The sequence below is a fragment of the Pezoporus flaviventris genome, unplaced genomic scaffold (genome assembly GCF_033815535.1).
Source record: "Pezoporus flaviventris isolate CSIRO_AGI_PZ_B2104156 unplaced genomic scaffold, CSIRO_AGI_Pfla_v1 ptg000002l, whole genome shotgun sequence".
Lineage (NCBI taxonomy): Eukaryota > Metazoa > Chordata > Aves > Psittaciformes > Psittacidae > Pezoporus > Pezoporus flaviventris.
In genome coordinates this window covers 73,361,595-73,389,578 of record NW_026892550.1, presented here as the reverse complement: position 1 = coordinate 73,389,578, position 27,984 = coordinate 73,361,595, and the positions used below count along the sequence as shown (strand labels likewise).

At 43.4% G+C, this 27,984-nt stretch overlaps 1 long non-coding RNA gene across 1 annotated transcript in view; it reads left to right on the top strand.

The window, feature by feature from the left end:
* Positions 1-27,162, top strand: part of LOC133275783 (uncharacterized) — a 38,045-nt gene extending 10,883 nt beyond the window's left edge. Inside the window, exon 3 of the long non-coding RNA XR_009745686.1 lies at positions 26,448-27,162. This is a non-coding gene — a long non-coding RNA (uncharacterized LOC133275783). The remainder of the gene's footprint in view (positions 1-26,447) is intronic.
* The last annotated feature ends 822 nt before the right edge of the window (positions 27,163-27,984 follow it).

Genomic DNA, 27,984 nt, shown 5'->3' with positions numbered 1-27,984 from the left:
CCCTGCCGGAGCAGGAACACCTAGATAATGTTACACAGGAATGTGTCCAGGCGGGTTTTGAATGTCTCCAGGGAAGGAGACTCCACAACCTCCCTGGGCAGCCTGTTCCAGTGTTCCGTCACCCTCACTGAGAAGAAGTTTCTTCTCAAGTTTAAGTGGAACCTCTTGTGTTCCAGTTTGTACCCATTACCCCTTGTCCTATCATGTCCTCCAGGCATGTATGTAGCTGCCTAGAAAAAATTAACACTTTTTGTTAACTTTGCTAAGTGTGGCCACAGTTACATAACATTAGTTGGTGACAGGTAGAACCAGCTTTGTCCAATAAAACACTTTCTGATTGATCACAGCAGCACATTTTTAAACCTTCCTTCAGTTTAGTAGAGTGTGAAGAGTATGCTTTAATAATAATGACTTTTTATGTACAGCTTCCTACCCTTAAATAACTCCACACTTTGAAAACAGAAATAGTAACATGAGGAGGAAAGTGATTAATCCAAGACTTTTGCTCACCAGCTAAGCAGCAGTTCCTGGACTAGAACTCCCTCTCCCAAACTAAATCCCTTTTAGTTACCCACAAGGCAGTTGCTGCTCCAGCCGTAACCGGGTAGATGTATAAGAATTTATAAATAGAGTATCTGTATGCTAATGGATCTGAACCATTAGATCATTTCCCTGTCTGAAGTGATTTGGATACAGGACTCTCTGTGATTTCTTCACATCTCTACATTCAGGCTGTGTTTCCATTCTTGCAGAACATTCAGAAGAAAGGGAGAAAGATGCCCTCAGCATATGTGTAAAGCGTTGTACAAAGTAATACCAAGATAATGAAACAAATCATGCAAATACTGTATTGCAGGCTTCAGAGTCAATGACAGTCCAAATTATACAGAAAGGTAATCTCTTTACAGTACACTGTAAGTTGCAGTAATGAAGTAATATGGCTACTTAAGCACATTGAGTTCAGTGACGGATTAGCATAGTCAGTTCCTGAGAGCCCAGAAAAGCCTCTAACTGGAAAGGACCACCCAGTTCACCGGCTGCAGTCTCTTCAATCAACGGCAACCACTCAGGAGCTGAAGTATTTGTAACATCCTCAAGCAAAATTTAAACTGTAGTGAAAGGTCAGCAGCCAAACCTATTCTCATTCCTAGCAGGAAACAGAGCAACACAGATGACTCTGTGCATTTCATCTTGAACTGTGTCATGTGACATGGAATTTTCTTCGTTGTTTTGTGGATAAAATTGGTTGGGCTAGATAAAAGTGACTGAAGAGCCATAATCACCTAAAACCCTTTTAGTCTCCTAGGCCTGGAACCTTTGTAGCTGTAATAGTCTAATGGAAAATATTTGAGGACTGGTTAATTTTGTGGCTATTGTAGAGTGAAGATGAAAGAAGTTTTTAATAATATATTCCTGCTGTTGTCCAACACATTGCTGCCTCCATGAATGCATGTGGAGTACTCTCTGTAGACAGTGGAGGTAACTTAGTGCAATGGGATGGGAAAGAGGGTGTCACTGGTTATAATTCAATTGTCACAGAATGCCTGAGGTTATTCTAGCAGACACTTTGTACAGCTTCAAGATCTGAAAGCACTTTGGTGATGCAAATTGCTAAATGCTGGATTTGATTTGTTTGTTGGAAGCTCAGAATAAAAAGGATAACTTTAAAAGGGGTGTTAATTCTTTAGCTAGAAACAGTTGCCATCTCACCAGAGGCACATGTGTGTAGGATTAGCTCCTCTCCTAAGGCTTTGAAGCTGATCTGTAATATAAAAGAAAAATTTTGTAATATGCAGGGTCTCTGCTGACCTCCCGTATGAGGGGTAAGATTGGCAGTGACCATGTGGGTGGTAGAGTGGAAATTTCAATAAAGTATGGGTGGGAGCTCCTCTGATAATTTACATTTATACTGTGGCATTTCACAACATGAACTCAAGTTGATGCAGAGACTCAAATCCTCGTTTATTACCACCAAACCCTTTTTATCCCTGTTTGCTACTTTCCCAACCTGCACATACATACAACGTTCAACCTCACTGGCCACTGTGAAACTCTCCAGGTAAATAGTCCAATCACAATGTTGCAGACCCTCTCACAACCTCCACATCCTCTGGCCTACAGCTGAGATTCCCATCACAACTACATCCTGGCCCATCCTCCTGAGTGTGAAATACGAACTCACTCCTCTAAATGAGATAACAAGGTTTTATTGAGGTGCAAAGTCAATAAAGCAAAAGCAACAGTGCTGGGCGCGTGACCGTAGCCAGAGGCGCAAGTGATTAGCATTTGTTACAGGTTTATATACTTTCACTATTACATTAGTTACATACATATTCATAATTCCCACATATAGGCAGGGGATATTGTAACTAGCTTCAAGAATTTATTATCATAAGTCTCCTCCTCTTGGTGTCTGGCACGCTGCTCTATGGTGATTGTGGGCAGGAGTCTTGAGGATGAAGTAAACAGTCTTCCTCTTGTGAGTAGGGGTCTTCAAGATGAAGTAAGCAGTCTTCCTCACAGTGTACTTTTCACCTTTGGCACAGTTCGACCCCCCAGTAATCACACAACCAGCTATATCTGTAATTATTCTGATAACTATCAAAGATTTAAAACAGTGTGACCTTCCTCCAAAATTTATTGCAGGATGGGCAGACAAGGAGTATCTCAAGCTAGCAGATGCTTGGGAGGTTCTGTCGCTAAACTAACTGGTAAGTAGGATGGTGTGAAATAACTCATTCATGTTTAGTGGGGCCACTAAATCTGTTATCTCACCACAGACTTACAACACAAACATTGCTCTTTAAAGCTACTTTAGAAGACTAGTGTGAAACAATTAACTCACGTTTAGTGGGGCCACTACATTCCAGATTTACAGTATAAACATTATTCTCTTTCTGCAACCTAAGTTAAGCTAAAAAGTACTTTAACTTTGTTTTCCAGGCACTAGCTTTCCTTATATCAAGCTTCACCCCCCCTTTCTTTTACCTTTACGAATTCTTTTGCTATGTGACTCCGTTTTGATCGAGATCTGAACCTTTTTAACTTGTTGTCTAGTCTTGTGTCTTTAGCGTGTTTTGTTTCTGTTATTGTAAACTCATACAGTTATATCCACATAACTGTTATAGAAGGTGGCGTTTTTACAATAAAATAATCATATAAAATAGTAAAATGATTATATTTGAGAAATTTATAAATCAATAGTGAGGCTTTGTATATTAGAAGACGTTGTAACTTTGCCGTTTTGTATCATAGTTACTCTGTAACTAAATGTTACAATGGTAGTCTTGGTAGCAAGAGCTAATGTAACTGTATATGGTGAATGGAGTATGGGTGTATGTATTGTAAAACTCTACCCGAGCAGAACCTAAGTTTAAGATAGCCAAAAAGGGCATACCAGAAGCATCCTGGTGAAGGTAAGAGAATGCTAACGTCCGGAAGACGACTGGGACCTAGCCAAGTAGAGGAAAGGTGAAAAGGACAACCTGAGGAAGACTTCTTACTTCATCTGAGGAAGACTCCTTACTTCATCAGGGCGACCACCAGAGGGGGCTGCGCAAGCGCAAAGGAGGCTTATGTCAATAGACTGATGTAGCAATCCTTGATGCATATGTATTAGTCAATGATGTAATCTGTGTTGAATATGTATTAGTTACGAAATTTTTAGTGTGTAAATTGCGAACGCGATGTGACGGGAGTCGGAACCAGATTTGGGTGCGTACCCCTGGTTCCCGGCGCCTCAATAAAGCACCTCATATAACCATCCCGCTGGTTATGTGTTTGTCTCGACGCTAACATAACCACACCTATGATTTGCAAAAGCCAATACATTTATGTGTTTATTGATTCGGAGAAAACTCCAGGAACAAACTCGCCAACAGAGTTTCAAGTTGACAAGCAGGTATTCTTTATTGCGGCGCTGGGAGACACGGGGGATAGCTCCTCCCCAAATTGCTATACAGGTCATCCTTATATGGTCACTGAGCATGTTACATCATTTTCCAAAAAGTTTCTGGCATGCATACAAAAATGTGGTGGTCTTTAAGGGTCGTTTATTTTCCCAACAAGCTTAATTAACATTACAGACATAGCATTCATCCTGGCCTTCTACTTACCAGTTAGTTTAACTGCTCTCATCCTGGACATCTGCTAGTCCTGGATACTCCCTAATAGGTGCTTATACCAGCTTAATGGGTTTATTAACACCCCAAACATAACAATCATCCTGTCCTTTTACTTATCAGTTAGTTTATCTGTGCCTACCCTGGACATCTGCTAGTCCCAGATACTCCCCATCCCCAGCTCCTGTCCTTCTATTCTGCTTTTCTCACACCTTTTGTACTGAGGTCACAGTATCACAGTATCACAGTATGTTAGAGATTGGAAGGGACCTCAAAAGATCATCTAGGGAGCAGGAACACCTAGATAATGTTACACAGGAATGCGTCCAGGCGGGTTTTGAATGTCTCCAGGGAAGGAGACTCCACAACCTCCCTGGGCAGCCTGTTCCAGTGTTCCGTCACCCTCACTGAGAAGAAGTTTCTTCTCAAGTTTAAGTGGAACCTCTTGTGTTCCAGTTTGTACCCATTACCCCTTGTCCTATCATTGTTTGCCACTGAGTAGAGCCTGGCTCCATCCTCGTGACACTCCCCCTTTATATATTTATAGACACTTATAAGGTCCCCCCTCAGTCTCCTCTTCTCCAAGCTATAGAGACCCAGCTCCCTCAGTCTTTCCTCATAAGGGAGATGTTCCACTCCCTTAATCATCTTCGTTGCCCTGCGCTGGACTCTCTCCAGCAGCTCCCTGTCCTTCTTGAACTGAGGGGCCCAGAACTGGACACAATACTCCAGATGGGGTCTCACCAGGGCGGAGTAGAGGGGAAGGAGGACCTCTCTCGACCTACTAACCACCGCCCTTCTAATACACCCCAGGATGCCATTGGCCTTCTTAGCCACAAGGGCACAGTGTTGGCTCATGGTCATCCTGTTGTCCACTAGGACCCCCAGGTCCCTCTCCCCTACACTGCTCTCTAACAGGTCGTTCCCCAACCTATACTGGAACCTGGGGTTGTTCCTGCCCAGATGCAGGACTCTACACTTTCCCTTGTTATATTTCATCAAGTTACTCCCTGCCCAACTCTCCAGCCTGTCCAGGTCTCGCTGGATGGCAGCACAGCCTTCTGGCGTGTCAGCCACTCCTCCCAGCTTAGTGTCATCAGCAAACTTGCTGATAGTACACTCAATTCCCTCATCTAAATCATTGATGTATATATTAACTAATACTGGTCCCAGTACTGACCCTTGAGGCACTCCACTAGTTACAGGCCTCCAACTAGACTCACCCCATAGACTACAACTCTCTGGCTTCTCTCCTTCAGCCAGTTCGCAGTCCACCTCACTACCTGATCATCCAGTCCACACTTCCTCATTTTAGCCGTGAGGATGCTGTGGGAGACTGTGTCAAATGCTTTGCTGAGGTCAAGGTAGACCACATCCACCGCTCTGCCATCATCCATCCACCGTGTTATTTCCTCATAAAAGGCTAAGAGATTGGTCAAACATGATTTCCCCCTGGTGAAGCCATGTTGACTGCCCCTCATAACCTTCTTATCCTTGATATGCCTTAAGATGGTACCAAGGATAAGGTGTTCCATCACTTTCCCAGGGATGGAGGTGAGGCTGACCGGTCTGTAGTTAGCCGGGTCCTCCTTCTTGCCCTTTTTGAAGACTGGAGTGACATTTGCTTTCCTCCAGTCCTCAGGCACCTCTCCCGTTTCCCAAGACTTGGTAAAGATGATGGAGAGTGGTCTAGCAATGACTTCCGCCAGTTCCCTCAGCACCCGCGGGTGCATCCCATCTGGACCCATGGATTTATGGATGTCTAGATTGCTCAACTGGTCTCTAACCCATTCCTCATCGACTAAGGCAAACCGCTCCGTCGACCTGACTTCATCTAAGGTCTCAGGGGTACAGGGCTCTTCAGGACTGCCCGCAGCAGAGTAGACAGAGACAAAGAAGGCATTCAGTAACTCTGCCATCTCTTTATCTTCTGTCACCAGGGCACCCATCTCGTTCATCAGTGGGCCTACATTGCCTCTGGTGTTAGTTTTGTCTGCCATGTATTTGAAAAAGCTCTTTTTGCTGTCCTTGACCCTTCTCACCAGGTTTAATTCTAAGGATGCCTTAGTCCTCCTAGCTGCCTTCCTACATCCTCTAGCAGCAGCCTTATATTCCTCCCAAGTGGCCAGCCCCTCCTTCCATGACCTGTAAACTCTCCTCTTCCACTTGAGCATACCCAGCAATTCCCTATTTAGCCACGCAGGTCTCTTGGCCCTCTTCCTTGTCTTCCTACGTGTCAGGATGCTCCGATCTTGAGCACGGAAAAAGCAGTCCTTGAATGTCAACCAACTATCTTGGGCCCCTTTACCTTCAAGCAGCCCTGCCCATGGGATTTCCCCTAGCAATTGCTTGAAAAGGCCAAAGTTTGCCCTGCTAAAGTCCAGGGTTGCAATTCTACTTGGTATTCTACTAGTCCTGCCACACAAGATCCTGAACTCCACCATCTCGTGGTCGCTGCAACCAAGGCAGCCCTCAACCCTTACTGCTTTGACCAGATCCTCCTTATTAGTGAGGATGAGATCCAGCAGCGCTCCTCTCCTGGTCGGCTCATCCACCATTTGCAGGAGGAAGTTATCATCCATACACTGGAGGAACCTCCTGGACTGCGGCTGGGTTGCCGAGTGGTCCTTCCAGCAAACATCAGGGAAGTTAAAATCCCCCACGACGACCACGGCCTGTGACTGTGAGGCTGCTCTCAGCTGCCTGTAGAAGGCCTCGTAAACTTCCTCACCCTGATCTGGTGGTCTGTAACAGACACCCACAACAGTATCCCCCCTGCCAGTCTGCCCCTTAATTCTCACCCACAGACTCTCAACTCGCTCATCATCTGTCCCTGGACAGAACTCGGTGCATTGTAGTTCCTCCTGCATATAAAGAGCAGCCCCACCACCCCGCCTGGCTGGCCTGTCTTTCCTCAATAGGACATAGCCTTCCATGACTATATTCCAGTCATGTGAGCTGTCCCACCACGTCTCTGTAATTGCCACCAGATCATAATCTCCTGACTTAACACAGGTCCTTAAACTATGTCAACTACCTTCAAGCACCGCAGTTATTTTCCATTACAAAGCCATCAAACTTAACATTACTTAGAACTGATTACATTTTGTACTTTTGTGCCTCCTTGTCTCATTATCACACTGAGGTTTGCTTGTTTACCTTCCCTGTGCTTCAACATTCCAACTCATCGCCCCAGTGCTTGCCAAGCACCAAGGCCTCAGAGCTCATTCCCAAACTCTTTTTCATGCAAGTCTTATCACCTTCACTCCTGGTATCTCCCCCTTCTTTGTTTTGTATATTCACTATCAACACCTGCTTAAGTGCTCAATTAATAAGAAACTGTATAAGCTAATAAAAACTAACAAAACAAACCCTCTTAATACAGTTTTTTCACTCATGTTCCTAGCCTAGCAAATAAACAGTTAAAAGAGCAGTTAACATTCTGCACTAACAATTGGTTTCAAACTATATCATGAAAATACAGATACATATCCATTTTTACAGATCTTAACAAATCAATTTCTTCTGGCTGTGTTGTTATACCCCCCAGCCATCCCACCTGTCCACAGGATTCGAGGCTGCCATTGCTTCCAACAGCAGTCTGAAAGGACTTGTAGGTGTGGCAACCAACCGGCACAGGGTGTCTTGTCTTGTTGCATTGGCTATAGATGTTCTCTTTTGGCTGGGCAGGAAACCGCAGTAGGGTCAGTCCTCTTGTAATGAAGAGACAGAAGACGAGGCAGGATGAACCCATCGTGCAGGGACCCAACGCGGTCCTTTATCTCTGGAAACACAAGCATACCCTTGTCCCCAGGTTATTAAAGGGAAAAGACCTTCCCATTCATGAGTTTCAAGATAACGTTCTTTAACATGAGTTTTCCCCGATTCAAAATTCTTAGAACCCCTGAAATGGTGCTGTATAGGAGGTCCATCCTCCATCCAGCGATTTAAAGATTCAAAACATAACAAACTTTCATTATACGTTCTTGTGGAGTTGTCCTGGGTTCAGCAGTAGCAGTCATGTTTTTCCTTTGTGTTAGCTGGTGCAGTGCTGTGTTTTGATTTCCAGCCTGAGAACAGTGTTGGTGAAGCCGATGTTTTCGGTTGTTGCTAAGTGATGTTTACCCTGACCAAGGACTTTGTGAGGCTCATGCTCTGCCAGGGAGGAGGGGAAGCTGTGAGGAAGCAGAGATGGGGCGCCTGACCCGGGCTAGCCAGGGAGGTATTCCATACCACAGCACGTCATGCCCGGGGTGGGGGGTAACTGGGAGTTACCCGGAAGGACACGGGCTTCTGGGTGGGACTTATTTCTTGGCCGGTGGTATGGTATTCTCTTCCCTTGTTATTTTCCCTTATCATTGTTGAAGTTGATAGTAGCGGTGGTGATTTGTGTACATTGGTTGCTGGACTGTTCTTGTCTCAACCCGTAGGAGTTGCACCCTTTCAATCCTCCTCCCCGTTCCTCCGGGAGCGGGGAAGCGGAGAGCCCTGGTGGGGGGGGGGGACACGGACCTTGATTGTTGTCAGCTCGGCACCACTCACTGGGAGTGAGTGAACAAGTTACCTGACTGGGTTTAAACCCCGACGGTTCTTTTTGGCGCCCAACGTGGGGCACGAGGGGTTGAGATAAGAACAGATCTGACAGGATTGATAGTCACTCCTCACAATGCTGATTTATTGGCTCTCAGAGTTGTTCCTCTTGATCTCACAGTTTCAGTATATTGTATCTTACTTCCATCCGGTATTTGCTGTATTAGTGTTTTTCAAGTGTGGGGCTTGGGCTAAGGATTTTGTCCCATTGTACTTTATGGTAATGACTTGTAATACAATAGAATCATTGATCACGAAACTGATCTGGCTTATGTTCCCAGTGTGGTCACCACCTTTATACTTTGGGAGGTATATGATGGAGGTGCTTAGCAATTACACATCTTTTTTCTCCTTCTCAGGTGCTCAACCTGTGAAGGAGACATCCTTTTACCCTCCCAGTCGTCCCCCCAGACCATTTACATTTGAGAGTTTTGAATTTTTTGAATGGCCTTTTAATGCTGTTGAGACTTGTTTGTTGATGGTGATGGGAATCACCATGCTAACACGCATACAGAGTGTGTTTTGCCCACTACTGATTTCAAGAGTTAAGCAGAGTCAGGTTTGCGTCTTGTCTGGGGTCAAACGACGATGTAGGAGGACCAAGAGATTTTCCCTGAGGCTGGACAGCCATGAGTGGCAGGGTGTGTGGGATAGTATGGGCAAGTATCTAGGTCGGTGGGCCCCTCCAGTACTTTCGAATTTCACTACTGAACAACTGCAAAATCCAGAAGAATTAGTAAAACGGAGTAAGGTCAAGGGACCTGCACAGGAGATTCAATTTTTGGGAATAAAATGGCAAGATGGACATTGCGAGATCCCCACAGATGTGATCAAGATAACAGCAATGTCTCCACCAACTAATAAGAAAGAAACGCAAGCTTTCTTGGGTGCAGTGGGGTTCTGGAGAATGCACATCCCAAATTACAGTTCGATTGTAAGCCCTCTCTATCATGTGACCCGGAAGAAGAATGATTTTAAATGGGGCCCTGAGCAGCAACAAGCCTTTGAGCAAATTAAACGCGAGATAGGTCATGCAGTAGCCCTTGGACCGGTCCGGACCGGTCCAGATGTAAAAAATGTACTGTACACTGCAGCTGGGGAGAACGGTCCTACCTGGAGCCTCTGGCAGAAAGCTCCAGGGGAGACTCGAGGTCGACCCCTCGGCTTTTGGAGTCGGGGATATAAAGGATCTGAGGCCAGCTATACCCCAACTGAGAAAGAGATACTGGCAGCCTATGAAGGGGTTCGAGCTGCTTCGGAAGTGATTGGCACTGAAGCACAGCTCCTCCTGGCACCCCGGTTGCCCGTGCTGGGCTGGATGTTCAAAGGCAGGGTCTCCTCTACACATCATGCAACTGATGCTACATGGAGTAAATGGGCTGCACTAATTGCACAACAAACTCGAATAGGAAATCTCAGTCGTCCAGGCATTCTCGAAGTCATCGTGGACTGGCCAGAGGGCAAAGATTTTGGAATGTCACCAAAGGAGAAGGTGGTGCACGCTGAAGAGGTCCCACCATATAATAAACTGTCAGAAAGTGAAAATCAGTATGCCTTCTTTACTGATGGGTCTTGCCGTATTGTGGGAAACCATCGGAGATGGAAGGCAGCTGTATGAAGTCCTGGACGACAAGTTGCAGAAACTGCTGAAGGAGAGGGTGAATCAAGTCAGCTTGCCGAGGTGAAAGCCATCCAGCTGGCCCTAGACATTGCTGAACGAGAAAAGTGGCCAGTACTTTATACTGACTCATGGATAGTGGCAAATGCCCTATGGGGGTGGTTGAAGCAATGGAAGCAGAGCAACTGGCAACGCAGAGGTAAACCCATCTGGGCTGCTGCACTGTGGAAAGATATTGCTGCCCAGGTACAGAACCTGGTGGTGAAGGTACGTCATGTAGATGCCCATGTACCCAAGAGTCGGGCCACTGAGGAACACCAGAACAACCAACAAGTGGATAAAGCGGCTAAGATTGAAGTGGCTCAGATGGACTTAGATTGGCAACATAAAGGTGAATTATTTTTGGGCCAGTGGGCCCATGACACTTCAGGCCATCAGGGCAGAGATGCAACATATAGATGGGCCCGTGATCGAGGGGTGGACTTAACAATGGACACTATTGCCCAGGTTATTCATGAGTGTGAAACATGTGCTGCAATTAAAGAAGCCAAGCTGTTAAAGCCTCTTTGGTATGGAGGACGATGGTTGAAGTATAAATATGGGGAGGCCTGGCAGATTGACTATATCACACTGCCACCAGCCCGCCAAGGCAAGCGCCATGTGCTTACCATGGTGGAAGCAACCACCGGGAGGCTGGAAACATACGCTGTGCCCCATGCCACTGCCCGGAACACTATCCTGGGCCTTGAGAAACAGATTTTGTGGCGACACAGCATCCCAGAGAGAATTGAGTCAGACAATGGGACTCATTTCTGGAATAACCTTATAGATATTTGGGCCAAAGAGCATGGCATTGAGTGGGTATATCACATCCCCTACCATGCACCAGCCTCTGGGAAAATCGAACGGTACAATGGGCTGTTAAAAACTACACTGAGAGCAATGGGTGGGGGAACTTTCAAGCATTGGGATACACACTTATCAAAGGCCACCTGGTTGGTCAACACCAGAGGATCTGCCAACAGGGCTGGCCCAGCTCAGTCAGAACTTTTACATATTGTAGAGGGGGACAAAGTTCCCGTGGTGCATATGAAGAATTTGCTGGGGAAGACAGTCTGGGTTATTCCTGCTTCAGGTAAAGGCAAACCCACTCGTGGGATTGCTTTTGCTCAGGGACCTGGATATACTTGGTGGGTAATGCGGGAAGATGGGGAAAGTGCGATGTATACCTCAAGGGGATTTGATTTTAGGGGAAAACAGCCAGTGAACTCAATTGTATGCTGTTGTCTGCTGTGTAATGCTTTTATAGCCCATCAACTAGATGTCTCCAGGTCACCAGCGACTGGCCCTGACTTCCCTCCAGCTGTCATCCCAACAGAGAATGAACTTTGAACATCATGGGCCGAATGGACTCGGCAGCATTATAGGGATTGGTCCATGCACTAAGAAAATGATCTTTTCCTCTTGGTCTGTATGTATATGGATGTATATATGTGGGAGAGCGATGGTGTATTGAAAATGTGGGATCTGAGCGCGAGGTGAATGGTATGGAATAAGGGGTGGATAATGTCCTGGGTTCAGCAGTAGCAGTCATTTTTTCCTTTGTGTTAGCTGGTGCAGTGCTGTGTTTTGACTTCCAGCCTGGGAACAGTGTTGGTGAAGCCGATGTTTTCGGTTGTCGCTAAGTGATGTTTACCCTGACTTTGTGAGGCTCATGCTCTGCCAGGGAGGAGGGGAAGCTGTGAGGAAGCAGAGATGGGGCGCCTGACCCGGGCTAGCCAGGGAGGTATTCCATACCACAGCACGTCATGCCTGGGGTGGGGGTTAACTGGGAGTTACCCGGAAGGACATGGGCTTCCGGGTGGGACTTATTTCTTGGCCGGTGGTATCGTATTCTCTTCCCTTGTTATTTTCTCTTATCATTGTTGTAGTTGATAGTAGCGGTGGTGATTTGTTTACATTGGTTGCTGGACTGTTCTTGTCTCATCCCATAGGAGTTGCACCCTTTCGATCCTCCTCCCCGTTCCTCCGGGAGTGGGGAAGCGGAGAGCCCTGGTGGGGGGGGGGACACGGACCTCGATTGTTGTCAGCTCGGTACCACTCACTGGGAGTGAGTGAACAAGTTACCTGACTGGGTTTAAACCACGACAGGAGTTAACCCTGAACTCCCCCTTTTTTATTTTATGTATCTACTGTCAATACCTGCTTTATAACACTACCATTGTATTAGAATCTTTCTAGCTTTTGCTTTAGCATTTTCTAGCAGCTGCTGCAAATTTGCATGCTCTAACATCTCTTTTACAAGTGACAAATCCGTACAATTCTTATTAGCAACTGGCTAGTAAATACAGGTGGTTTATACACAAAACCACAGCCTCTAATAGCTATGTTACAAGCACACATATTCAAGTTGTTACTTTTCAGTTGCCCAAGTAATGTTTTGCAATCATTCGTTTTTCTCTTCCTCTTTCTTATTCTGCTCGGGGTATGCATGGTCAGCTCCTGTAGTTTTTCCACTCGTCTGTCCAGCTCATGGTAAGGCTTGACAAGCTTTGCAGGCAGCTGCCATGGACCTGTAGGTAGGAGGACACAAATATAACCCCTTCCCCAGGTTATCAGTTCTTGAGAATACAGGTTAGTGTTCCTTAAAGCAGAGGCATTCTGGTGCAGAAGGAATGTGAAGCAGCTGCAGAAGTAAACTGCAAAGTGTTAACAATCAAGGAGTTTGCTGTGTCATTACCCTTGGTTAAAGGGCCAGGCAGGTTGGAAACACAGGAGCTGCACTGGCTCCTTCCTTTTTCAGGTCTGCCTCTTCTTGGGTTTTTTTTCTTCTTCTTCTGCCACCCTGATGCTGCTTCGGTGGTAGCTGATAAAGCTTGTGGTTGGGCTACCCCTCTTGCTTTTTCAGTTAGCAGTTCTTGTTTCAACCAGTCTTTTCCTCCAAGTCCTGGATTCACCGCCAGGTTACCTTAAACACACTAAGCAGGGCTCCTCCCACGCACACAGCATGTTGCAGGCTATCTTTAGGCTTTGTTTGTAGTGTTTCTACAAACTGCCCCAATACTTCAATAGATTGAAAGGGTGGTTGTTTTTTTTTCTTCACTCCAGGGCTCCTGTGTGCATCCTGGCCGCTCCACTGGTGGAGCGCTGGGAGCCAAATCGGAGGGCAGCTTCTTTTGAACATGGTTATCAAATAACTAAAGGGGCCTCACTGCCTTTTTAACATGCCCCCATTAAAAACTTTTATGCGAACCCGACAACAAAAAATACACAGAACACCATCTGCTCTCAACACACACGAACACAAGGGATCCTACAAGCACACTTCACACAATTACAATATTTGAAACACAAAATTCAGACACATCAGTATCACAGAGAGACTGTATCAAATGAGTTGTATATGGGGCTCCAAGTCCATGGTCCGTCACCGTTCGCCTGATAATCTTTGGTAAGAGCATAGGAGAGACCTTCCCACCGCGTGTCTTGATCGGCAGATGCACCACAGGGAAAGCACACAATCATCTATCTGCATCCCCCGCCCGTCTCGCTTCTCCCTTTACAGCTGCACATTTGTCATAAGGATCCGGGGTATATAAATCAGGCGCTTTTTCCTGATCCACAGGCCACAGGTCAAAAGGATCATACAGGTCAGCATCAGAATTATCAGGCGGGAGAACTACAGGAGCAACAACAGCAGACTGACTTTTTGATCTCACAGCAGAGTTCAACAAAGAGGGCAATGGTGAGGGAGCTGAAGGTGCCTCTTCTGCTCCCTATGATTGTGAGCCGGCATGAACTTTCAAAGTTTCAAAAATAACTCGCCACGAGCTCAATAAAGTGGCAGCAATTTAATCATTTTTTGTAACACAGTCCCACAGATTAACACCAAATTTATCCCAAATCTCCGGGGTATAAATATTAGTGGAATCAATAGAAGGATCGACTTTTGATGCCCAGAGAAGGATACTTTTCAATTCTTCCTTGTCAACTTTTTTCCTATACTGCTTAAGAATCATAGCAAAAACTTCTAGAACATTTCCCTGCTCTTTTGTTAAAGCAGACCCCGTAATTCTCAGCCGCTTACCCCCATCCTGCGAGACGCAATCCGTACTGTTTGAATTTGCTTCCTTTCAGCGTACACCTTTGCTTACATTCAGCAAGCAGTTCGGCTGAGCTACGCCACCGGATCAACAGCTAGTCGGTTTTCATGCTCCACATGGTGGGCGCCATTTGTGGCATTTCACAACACAGACTCAAGATGATGCAGAGACTCAAATCCTCGTTTATTACCACTGATGCAGAGGGTTGACCAATGTACAGGGGGGTGGTACAGGGGGGTTGTACAAGGGGGTTGTGCAGGGGGGTTGTACAAGGGGGTTAGAGGAATTGGCTTGCTTAAACAAAAGTATTGTCTGTTGTAAATGCCTGCTAAGCAGAACAAAGACACCTGGTCCTATTGATAAGGAAAAGCAGACACCTGGTCCTATTGATAAGGAAAAGCAGACACTTGGTTCTATTGATAAGCAGCTATTGATAAGGAAAAGCAGGCGCCTGAATCTACTGATAAGGGGGAGAAGCAGAGGGTTTATGGCTGGGATACCGACCAAACCCTGAGGCCATACTGAAGACTAAAAGGTGAAAAGTTCAAGAAGAGGAAGACTCATTTACTTCATCTTGAGGACCCCTACCCACAGGAGGAAGACTCATTTGCTTCATCTTGAGACCCCTGCCCATGACCAGAGGGGGCACTGCGCAGGCGCAAAGGACCTTCTGGCTCATTATAATATGAAGCGGGGATAGGACATGAATATGTATAGGCGTGTTGTGCAACCTTATGAATATATACAACTTTAGAGAATAAATGTAGAGGGAAACAACACTGAGGCATGCATGACTTTGAGGAATTATCCCCGTGCGTCTCAGCGCTGAATAAAAAGCATACCTACTTTACAACTTTTAATGAGTCGTGGAGTTTATCTGTGCATCAATTTGGCGAGCCAGGCAGGAGATCTCTGTCAACTGCAAGACCGGCTGGGAGACGGATATCCTGGGCACCCCAGGCCACTTGCCTGGAGGAGCTCCACTTCTCGTCCGCTCACTGCAGGGACAGACAACAACCTGTGCCAGCTGCGGAAAAACGGTATGCTTGAAATTTATTTTAGTAATTTTTTGGGGTCTATAAGTCGTACGCTTGACCCAGGGCTTCTGGTAAGGCGCGCAGAGACATCTGGCGCACAGCGTAGCTCCCCTTGGTAGGTAGGGCTTGCAAGCAGGGGACTTGCCGACCGATAGAGCGAGAGTGGGTCGGGTGAGTTCAGGAACTTGCCAGCCGGGGGCGGCCTTAAACCAGGCGAGTTCCGGCTTTTCGCTGCATCTCAGATTTGGGGTGCCAGGATGAACCCGTTAATGACCATCATGGAAGCAGGAGAAGGATAAGCGAAACCGATGTGTGAATGTGTGGGCCCCCGTGAGTGCTCTTGTGTGACTGAGACATAGCATAGCTACAAAGGAAGTGCAGAGTCCTAATCTGCGGTTCTGTATTCTCCACGAGGGGAGCGGCCGGAGATGGACGAAGTGTTTGTTTTCTGTCTTTTGTCTTGTATGTCTTGTTTGTAACTAAAGGCAGTTTAAGAATTTGGGGAGGGGACAACTACCCCTCCCACAGTGGCTAGCCTTACGCCAGACACCAAGAAAAGATTCTAAGTGTGCCTTGTGGGAGTAACTGTATGTGACGGTGGCATTGTGGATATTGTGGCTGTGTGCCTTGTGGGGGTGTAACTGTATGTGACGGTGGCATTGTGGATATTGTGCCTTGTGGGAGTGTAACTGTATGTGACGGCATTATATTTTACACGAATATTGTGACAGTGTGTCCACTGCAAAGTTTATTTTTGTCATTCAGAATTCTGGTGGGCCAGATATTGTTCAGGAGAAAATATAAAAAATGAAAATAATCGGAAATTTCTGGCTGGCCATTTCTTGGGGCCAAGAGAAAAGACTAGGTGGATTAATCTGTGGACAGAGCCACAGAGTCCTGGGGATTTCTCGGGAAGTTAGGAAAAACTGAGAGTTTGTAAAAAGTATCAAAGAGATTTGAGGAGAAAGTAAAATGGGAATAAACCAAAGTAAAGAAATATTAAGAAAGAGCCCCTTAGGGTGTATATTGGTACATTGGAAAGAAATTACAGGACCTGGGGGCTCAGAAAATAAGAGAACCCTGATTAAGTACTGTAATCAGTGGTGGCCTCTCTATAAATTAGAAGATGGGGCTAAGTGGCCACTTAATGGGACACTGGATTTATAATACTGTGTTACAATTAATGTTATTTTTAAGGAGGGAAGGGAAGTGGGATGAAGTATCATATGCAGGTATGTTCTTCACTCTCCAAAACCACCCGGAATGGCAGAGAGCCTGTGGAATAATACCACCTCAGGATCCCTTAGTATTATCCCTTGAAAGGGATAATAAAGAAAACAAAATTAAGCCTAAACGATGCTGCTCATCATGTGTTATAGGTCAGAGATGTACTAAACAGGATAAAATTTACTATGATGCAAACCAGGAATTAATAGATGTGTTTAAGCCTCCACCAAAGAGACAGGTGGACACGGACTCGGAAGACATCATTACTCCCCTGGGGAGTCCGGTCTCCTCATGAACCGGACAGAACCAGCAAAAACATGTCCTGCAAGCACCTCTGCAGGAAGCAGTAGGACCTGAAGGAGTTCCAATGCTGATTGAAGTACCTTTCTCCACCTTGGATTTGGAAGTATGGAAAAAGGTGGCAAAGGATTATCGTAATGATCCTGTAAGCACTATGAAACATTTGCAGTTCATTATAAAGCAACATAATCTGGATTGGAGAGATACGCAGTTACTGTTAGAAGCAATGACAGAAACAGAAAAACAACTGATATTAAAAACAGCAGGAGATCTAGCTGAGGACTATTATAAAGTAAAACAAGAAGATGTAAGGGACTTTTTTCCACTTCAGGATCCAAAGTGGGATCCAAACTGTTCAGCAGAGTTAGAAAAATTACAAGCTTACCAAGAGTGGATTGTAAAAGGAGTCAAGAGAGCAATACCAAAAACCATAAACTGCTCAACACTATATGCGGTGAAACAAGGCCCTTCAGAATCACCATCAGAATTCTTAGATCGATTAAGGGATACTATGTGCCGTAGTATGCCATTAGACCCGGGATCAGAGGTAGGAATACAGCAGTTAGTATCTTTATTTTTAGGACAATCTACTGGGGACATTAGGAGGAAACTTCAAAAGTTACGACCAACAGAAGGAAGAAATTTAGAAATTTTGCTGGATGAAGCATGGCGAGTATTCAGTAACCAGGAAGACGGTTATAAGCAAGGAATGCGGAGATTGGTTGCTGTAGTGGAAGAAGGGGGAAGAAGAAAACAAAGACAACAACCCCACCTAAGTAAAGATCAGTATGCATTGTGTAAAAAGCTTGGACATTGGAAGAATGAATGTCCGGAAAACAAAAAGAACCGCTGTCCAAACAGGGCCACTAAAGGAAGGACGGTCACGCATGTGAAGGAAGAATGACGAGGACCAGAGGAATCTTCCCTAGCGGATCCACTGGTTATGATGAAGCTAGGGGACGAGGAGAAGGAAGTGGAATTTTTGATCGATATGGGTGCAACATACTCTGTTTTAAATAAAGCCTTAATGCCCTTAGGGGGTGACTATTATGGTAAAAGGGGCAACTGGCCAAAGTGAGAAGGCGTATTTTTGTAAACCATTGAAATAATCAATTGGGAAAGCAATGGGGCCTTCATAAATTTTTATATATGCCTAATCCCCCAAAAGCTCTCCTAGGGAGAGACTTACTGGAACATTTGGGAGCAATTATTACTTTCAAAGGAGGCGAGATCACTTTAGAAGTAAATGATCAGCAATATATAAATATGTTAAGTTTGGTTTTAATTGCCAATCATGTGGTGGAAGAAGTCAGGGAAGATGTATTGGATCAGGTATTCCCAGGGGTATGGGCTACAAACATACCTGAGAGGGCCAAAAATGCACCCCCGATACTGATTAAGCTCAAGGAAGGAAAACAGCCAGTCAGGATTAAACAGTACCCTCTGAAAAAGAAAGATAGAGAAGGAATTTACTCAATAATTGAGAATTTTCTACAATTGGGACTGTTAAAGGAGTGCCAGTCTGATGTCAATACCCCTATTTTACCTGTTTAGAAACCTGATGGGTCATACCAAGTGGTACAGGACTTACGAGCTGTCAACAAAATAACTGAGGATCTTTACCCTGTAGTAGCAAAACCATACACTTTGCTAACATGCTTAACACCAGAGCTAACTTAGTTTGCTGTTCTAGATTTAAAGGATGCCTTCTTTTGCCTTCCTCTCCATGAAGCCAGCCAGAAAATCTTTGCATTTGAATGGGAAAGCCCTAAGAGTGGGCACAAAACCCAGCTCACATGGACGGTGTTGCCTCAAGGATTTAAGAACAGCCCCACTCTGTTTGGAGAGCAACTGTTAAAAGACTTAGAGTCCTGGCAGCAGGAGAAGGGAAGCTACTGCAGTACGCAGATGACATCTAGGACTTCCAGACGTGGGTAAACCATTCTTTTTATTTTCCCATGAGATACAAGGGATTGCCCTGGGAATACTAGCACAAGACTTGGGTCCATACCGACGAGCAGTTGCTTATTTTTCTAGGCAGTTAGATGTAGCGGCCAGAGGATGGCCTGGGTGCCTCAGAGCCGTCGCAGCAGTCGTGCTGAATATCCAAGAAGCATGCAAATTTACCTTGGGCCAGAAAATGACAGTGCTAGTGTCCCATACAGTGTCTGCAGTGTTGGAAATGAAAGGCGGGCACTGGCTTTCCCCTCAGAGGTTCCTGAAATACCAAGCCGTCATTGTGGAACAAGATGATATAGAGACAGTGGTAACTAACGTTGTCAGCCCAGCTTCTTTCCTTAGTGGAAATGAAGGAGAACCTGTACACCATGATTGCCTGACAAACCATTGAAGCCACATACTCCAATCGCAGAGACCTGAAGGATACCCCTTTGGACAACGCAGAAACCTGGTTTACTGATGGGAGCAGCTATAGCGCCACTGGATATGCAGTCACCACCTGCAGAGAAGTAATGGAATCTGGACATTTGCCACTAAACACCTCCACACAAAAGGCAGAACTGACCACACTGACTAGAGCTCTGGAACTAGCATAAGGGAAAAGGTTAAACAGACTCAAGATATGCATTCGGAGTTGTGCATGCACATGGAGCTATTTGGAAAGAAAGAGGACTGTTGAATTCACAAGGAAAAAAACATTAAACATGCACGAGAAATATTGAGACTGTTGGAAGCGGTCCAATTACCTGAGAAGGTGGCAATTATGCACATCAAGGCACACCAGAAGTTGAGCTCAGAATTAGAGGAAGGAAATGAGCTGGCGGACAGAGAGGCAAAAGAAGCGGCAAAGGGTGAGATAACGATTGAAGGAGCTTTAATTCCTGATGGGAAAATTTCTCTGGGAGGTAAACCAAACTATAATAAGGAAGATCAGAAATTGATTATAGATCAAGATGGAATATTTAATGAGGATGGGTGGACTAGTACACCACAGGGGAGGATAATTGTTCCCTCATCTTTGTTATGGGCCCTTATAAAAAATGAACATCAGAAAACACACTGGGGACTGGATGCCTTACCATCCAACAAGTAACTCAACAATGTGATCTTTGCCTTCAAACAAACCCCAAAATTACTCCCAAACTTAAATTAGGCCAAATTGGCAGAGGTAATGGACCAGGCCAACAATGGCAGATTGACTTTACGGAACTGCCAAGAAAAATGGGGTATAGACATTTGTTGGTACTAACAGACACTTTTTCAGGTTGGCCAGAAGCCTTTCCAACTAGAAGCGCACAAGCCCGGGAGGTAACAAAAATATTGTTACAGGAAATAACATCACGATATGGAGTTCCAGCCACTGTATTTTCAGACAGAGGACCACATTTTGTTTCAAAAGTGGTACAACAAATTAACAAACATTTAGGTATTGATTGGCAACTTCATACTCCCTACCACCCTCAATCAAGTAGTCAGGTGGAGAAAATGAACCATCTAATTAAACAACAAATTGTGAAATCGGGTCAGGAGGCCAGTCTACCTTGGCCCCAGACACTTCCATTAGCTCAATTGAGAATTCAAACTAAACCAAGAGCTCGAGAAGGGTTGAGTCCTTTTGAAATTCTGTATGGAAGACCATATGGGGTCCAACAGGGAACGTCTCTCCAAGTGGGAGAAGAGACTATGAATATAATAGAGTTAGGAAAACAACTCAAGAAAATTGAAAAATATGTGGCTGGAACTTGAAACAGAGGACTGGACAGTCTGGTACATAATATACAACCTGGAGATTATGTGTATATAAAATCTTTCAGACCCACAGGGGAAGAAGATCTTGAACCGAGGTGGAAAGGGCCGTTCCAAGTACTACTCACAACTTTCACAGCTATCAAAATTAGAGAACAAAATGTCTGGATTCATCATACTCAAGTCAAGAAAGCTCCAAAGGCACCCTGGAAAATCACATCAAGCGGTACTAACAGACTGAAATTAAAACTAACTCACGAAAGATAGAGTGATCCATGGGTGTCAATACAATGTTGCAATTGTAATCAGAATATAAATCCGGGTAACATTTGCTACCTACAAGGGTAGTGCAGTGCAAGTGCTGCACATATTGCATGAAGCTTGGCCCAATTGTAATAGACATATATAGTTAAGTAGAATAGTTAAACTGAAGCGATTATTGATATTAATCCTCTATATCTGTACCATGGTCCAAGCCATAGAAAAAGAAACTTCAATACTGGGTTCGAATACGAATGTCTGGCTCACATGGGCAAACAAGACTGGGATTACTGATTTTTGTCTGACCTTGGCACAGGTGGTAAATCCCTTTCAAATGTGCCTAATTGGTATACCATACTTGAACCCCTTTGATTTTCAGGGATGGGTAAGGAATGACTCGATTCTAAATCTTAGCACAGTGATCAAAATGGTCAAGAGAGGTCATGGGACCGATTGGACAGTTGCATCAGCCCAAATGGGTGTAATAATAAAAAACTTAAATTATTCTACTATCCCAGTGCAAGAACTCCAACCCCTGGGATCTGACAAAACTAAGAGCTGTATAACTTTTAATACATGGTCAAGCAAAGTCCCTGAGACCAAGGTAACTAGTGGGAAGACATGGTGTCATAATATAACCGCTTACTGCTCAGGATCATCTCCAAAGTTACGATACAATGATAAAATACCTAAAGCTCTACCCCCAGGACATTTCTTGATATGTGGAGACCATGCATGGCCAGGAACTCCTTCCAAACCCTTTGGAGGACCATGTTATCTAGGTAAATTGTCCCTGTTTGCAGCCTCCAAAAGGCATTTAGTCCAGGGCATGAAGGACAGCCTCCGCAGAAACAAACGATCCATTGGGCAATTAGGCCCGAATTGCGATAACACTTTAAGAATCTGGAATCACACAGCAAGATATTTGGCGGCATTATTTGTACCAAGTATAGCTGCAGGGAAAGCATTGGCAGATATACATCATTTGGCATGTTGGGCGGCTAAGCAATTAAATATAACTTCAGATGTGATATCCTCACTTGCCACAGACACAGATAGTGTAAGACATGCATCTTTACAAAACTGAGCAGCAACTGACTTTTTATTATTGGCCCATGGACATGGTTGTGAGGATTTCGAAGGCATGTGCTGCATGAACTTATCTGACCATTCTGAATCAATTCATGCTAAGCTGCGAAAATTGCAGGAAAATATGCAAGAGCTTAGAATTGTTGGAGGAGGATTGGATGAATGGTTAAATAACCTAGGAGTTACTGGATGGTTCAGGGACATGCTGAAACAAGGCCTTTTATCTATAGGACTACGCATTTTGATGATTGTAGATTGTATAATACAATGTATATCGAAATCACTTCATAAATCGATAGAAGGGACATGAATAGCTCTGTCATAAATAATATAGTAAAAGAATTTACTAACTTTATAGAAAAAAGGGGGGATTGATGCAGAGGGTTGACCAATGTACAGGGGGGTGGTACAGGGGGGTTGTACAAGGGGGTTGTACAGGGGGGTTGTACAAGGGGGTTAGAGGAATTGGCTTGCTTAAACAAAAGTATTGTCTGTTGTAAATGCCTGCTAAGTAGAACAAAGACACCTGGTCCTATTGATAAGGAAAAGCAGACACCTGGTCCTATTGATAAGGAAAAGCAGACACTTGGTTCTATTGATAAGCAGCTATTGATAAGGAAAAGCAGGCGCCTGAATCTACTGATAAGGGGGAGAAGCAGAGGGTTTATGGCTGGGACACCGACCAAACCCTGAGGCCATACTGAAGACTAAAAGGTGAAAAGTTCAAGAAGAGGAAGACTCATTTACTTCATCTTGAGGACCCCTACCCACAGGAGGAAGACTCATTTGCTTCATCTTGAGACCCCTGCCCATGACCAGAGGGGGCACTGCGCAGGCGCAAAGGACCTTCTGGCTCATTATAATATGAAGCGGGGATAGGACATGAATATGTATAGGTGTGTTGTGTAACCTTATGAATAGTATAACTTTAGAGAATAAATGTAGAGGAAAACAACACTGAGGCACGTATGACTTTGAGGAATTATCCCTGTGCGTCTCAGCACTGAATAAAAAGCATACCTACTTTACAACTTTTAATGAGTTGTGGAGTTTATCTGCACATCACCACCAACCCTTTTTATTCCCCTGTTCGGTACTTTCCCAACCTGCACATACATACAACATTCAATCTCACTGGCCACTGTGAAACTCTCCAGGTAAATAGTCCAATCACAATGTTGCAGACCCTCTCACAACCCCCCCAATCTCTGGCCTACAACTGAGATTCCTGCCACGAGTACATCCTGGCCCATCCTCCTGAGGTTTGCTTGTTTACCTTCCCTGTCCTTCAACATTCCAACTCATCACCCCAGTGCTTCCCAAACACCAAAGCCTCAGAGCTCATTCGCAAACTCTTTTTCATGCAAATCTTACAGCCTTCACTGCCCACATTATACTGGTTCCAGTTGCAGAAGGTTGGCTTATTGGCAAGGTCGATGCACAATGCATGACTTGTTCCTGCTTGTTTGTTTGTGTAACCTTATTTTGGGCATCTAAAAATAACAGCCCTTCTTAATAGAGTGTGACTTCAAGTAAAGCTGGTATGAAGCAGACTGGGATGGAAGTGTACTATATACTAATCTTACTATCAGTGTCACTGCCATGGTCATTCACTTCGTAGCCCTAGCTGCTTTTGGAAACATGGAACCAATATTTAGGCCATGTTAGAGATGGCAGTGTAGCACATGCTTATCAGGATGTGTACACACCATGGTGGAACAAAGGTTCATCTATGAAATACTGAGAACAGGTTCACAGTGCTGACAAACAAATGAAAAGAAGTCCAGGTATCCTGTGTGTACATTGCTGCTTCAAAAACCAGCGTTCCTTAGCTGTCATTACGAAATCTTACTGGGGGAGCACTGCTTTGAAAGATGCAACCCACAGATGTTCAATGTGTGCTCAATATTCCACACATCACAATAAAGTTACAGATGGAGTATTTCCGTTTGTTATTATCCATGGAGAAAATGGGGGAGGAAAAAAAAAAATCTTTAGAAGTATCTTTATATGAGATTAAAAAAAAAAGTTTACTTTCCTTTGTCTTATTCAGGCTTCCATGTCCTCAAGTATATATACAGGCATGGTCAAACCTACTCTAACTTTGAACCTGTTTGACTATTATAAGTGTGAAATTGTGACTGCACAAGTTATATTAGCATTTTGCACAGGAGATTCATGTGAGAGAGAAAAATCAGGTGCATATATGGTGTGAAAATGGAACCAGTTGAAAAAGATTGGAAAGAAATGAGGGAGGCAGAATAACAAAATAATATTCTGTGTGTAGCAAAACACAAAAGTTCAGTTATCTAGACCATCTTCTAGTCTAGCATTTGTGAATACATCACAAAATAGCTCAAAAAAGCTATTTAAAAGATAAGTGAATTACTCTTAGTAGAAATATCACAGTGAAGGCTTTTAATGTAGAGTCAGCAAAATGATGGTAAACTTGAGCTAGACTGAGAAACATACAAATCAGACCTTAAGACTATCAAAACTATAGAAGAATCACAAGATTTTTCCAGTCTTGTTGCAATAGAGATTAAAAAACTTTGTATGTAAACCAAGAAAAAGCTGAATTTCACTATATTCTGAAGAATAGATCTATCTCCTTTTGTCCATCTATTTAAACATAAACACACTTTATGCAGAAGTTATATATGTAGGAAGAAGTATTTAAAATTTCAGATGACCTTTAGGTTGTTGGCTATCTTCATACTGTTTAATTTTGCAGGTCATGTCTATCTGGTTGTTTTTTTTTAAATTATTAAACTCATTGCATCTGAGAAAGGCTCCTATATACTCTTACAAATCCACATTTCCCACAATTTTTGCAACTTGGCTTTTGAATGGTTCTGGTACTAAATGCATTTTGAAATGCATCTGTTATCCAGAAACCTAAATCAATTGCTCTTTACTTTCTGCTCCTAAGAAGGTTCTTTGAAGATTAGCCTTGATCGTGGTTTAAACTACATTTTAATTATAGCATTGCTAGTACATGGTTGAGTGTTTCCACCCCCCCAGCATAGTTGCACTTAGGTTTCGCAAGCTGCCATGGAGCAAGGCTTTTGGAAGCCCTCAAAACCCTTATTGCTTTGTTCTGTAAAATTACTGAAAAAGGAAAAAGAGAATCAGTTAATGTTTAACAATGGGCAAAAATAAGACAATGCAAATGAATGGCTTATTTTTATTTCTTTTTTGTGTTTTTTTTTAATTTCTGAAGGAAATACCCAGTAGCCCTCAGACATAGACAAGGATGACCCTTGAGTATCTCACTTGCTTAGGGCATAGTTCTGAGACTTAGACAAGTCCAAGGTAGCCTTCTGTAGAGCCTGCTGCAAGCAGAAAAACTGTATTTTTAGCATAGTAACCACATTTTGCTGAAAAGTCCTGTCATTTCTAAGCTTTCCAAATACGGAATTGTAAGGAAAAGGGACAACATGCAGAAAAAACGGCTTCCAGGCAGAAGACAGGGATGTGACTAAAAATGTTTTTCTTTTTTCTTCTTCTCTCCAAAAGGTAGCATGAAGGGGGGGGGGGGAGGGGGCAGTGACTGTGATAAAGGCAAATGATAAATGAAAGAAGGGACACTTCAACATAGTCTAGATTAACAGGAAAATTTTAAATGGACAATTTAACATGAGAGTCTGCATGGAATTATTTTTCATTAAACAATCAAAGCCTGTGATAATGCAAATGAAATCCATTTTTAGCTGCAGGAAGTTTTGAGAATTTCAGAGGAATAAAAAATATAAGAATAATAATATCATGATGGTAATTCACAGTAATTATAGAAAAGCATAATTACACAACACAAGCACTAATCAAAGCTCGGAAGAGTACTTTGGCAATCATCAGGATTTCAGAGCTATTAGCATTTACCTTTGTCATTGGGCACCACACAACAAGCATTATTAATTTCATGTCAATCTGGAGCATAAATTCCTTTATCAAATATCAGTTGATAACAACTAGCCAGAAAGATTATCTTATCTGATATTGATTTTTGTGAAGTGTTTCAGAAAGCAAGCTTTACTGGTGATTGCTTTGGAAGTAGCAATGTTGTCCTTGATGTTAGTTTTATTTCTCAGGGTTTGGGGCTATCCTGTATGAGTACAAATTCCATCAATTTATTTGCATCTACTGGCCTAAAAAAAATTCAGAGCATTGTCCATGCTTTCCCTCTTGGTATTTTATACAGGTAATTTTCCGAGCTTCATACCTCTGTATTAATAAAGTGTTATTGAGCTACGCATACATTTTGTGCTGCTGTGGTACATACATATGTCATCATTTGCGCTCACTTTAACTTCTAATATAATGTATACCTAGTCCTAAATTAGTCTATGTATAGAACTTGTTTCATTTGTTCTTTTTGTGCTTCCCTGCTGAACAGGTGTGCTTTTATTGAGACCTGCTCTGACTGCCTAGCATGAGGAAGAGAACATTTTCAGTTCATATCGTACAGGGATGGAGGTGAAGGGAACATTTGAGCCATCCAAAGTTGAATTTAAGAAAGAAGAATATGGAGCTGGAAAAGTCATGGTGTGCTTGTGGAGAAGGGATGATCACTCATTACGAGAGAAGATGGTTTTCAAGAAAACTGGAGATAAGTAAAGGTACAAGTAAACAGTTGAAATCAGGAAGTTTGAAACTGGTTTGGAGAAAGGATATCCTCTAGTGAATAAAGCCATGAACAGCATAGTTTTTTCCCTAGTAAAGAATTGAAATTAACTAAAGCACAGACAACTACAGCATAATTATTTATGCTGGTATTAAATATAAATCTAAATACTTGGAATATGCATAATGTTCTCTTAAGTTCACTAGAAGAAAAGCTGCATCTTGTGCAAAAAAAGAAACAAATAAAAGCAGATCTTTAAACATGAAATATGACTGTATGGGCTTTCATGGTTCTTTTCATAACCCTCTTTATGCATTTTATTTTTTTTAATTAAATCTTTTACTGACGTTTACAGATGTAAAAAAAATCTATACCATATGTATAGCTTTTAAGGGGAAGGGTTGTCTATAGAAGATGATATTGGCTTATAAGTAAAAGTATATTAAAATTTGATGTTCAATAAAGCAAGATGCAACTTACCAACATGCGGGTGGGGTCATTTCATAGTGTCAGAAATACTGAGTATCTTTTCCTTTTCTCAACTGTCTCGTTGTCTCAGTGCTTTTCTGTGGCTTGTGGCAGGATTGTTTTTCTGTTCGCAACTTATTTTTTTAACACACCATTCTGACACCTTGACAGTTCATGTACTAAATCAAACTTTACTATTACTGGCAGGCAGTTATTAGATGTATTGCACTTAATTAACTTTGCACCTAATTATAAGCAGTGCTGGCCGATTACAAGGAGCATAAATATATTAGTACCCTAGCTGTCACGTCATGAAAATGGCTGTTTGAACAAGTCAAGCAAAAGCAATTACCACATTGTGTGCATGTAAAATAGCAGGGTGCAGGAAGAGCAATGGACTGTTTTACTGTTTGTGGGAATTTAATTTTGCACTTTGCATTTCAGGAGGCCCAGATGAGAAAAGAGTACAAGGAAAGATTTTCTTTTGTTTGTATAAACTCTTCAGGAGTGTTTCATATATGTGAAGGGAAAACGAGATGCGTGGTAAGAGCTGCTTGGGTTTTGTTAGCTATACACGCTGTGTATCTCTAGATGATAAACCATGAGGATTACAGAATTAAGGAAGAAAAGTGGTCTAATGTGAGGTGCATTCTAGAGATCATAAGCAAAACTTGTGATTCACAGTGACACTGTGCAACTGTTACTTATACTGTAGTTGCCAAAATAAGAAGGAAAGCAGAATTTGGTCTAGTCTGTAGAAGGATATGTCATAAAGAGGAAATGTTAGCACTCAGCTGGTGTTCTGTGGCAATCTGTCTTGTGTTAGCACAGGAAGGCGACA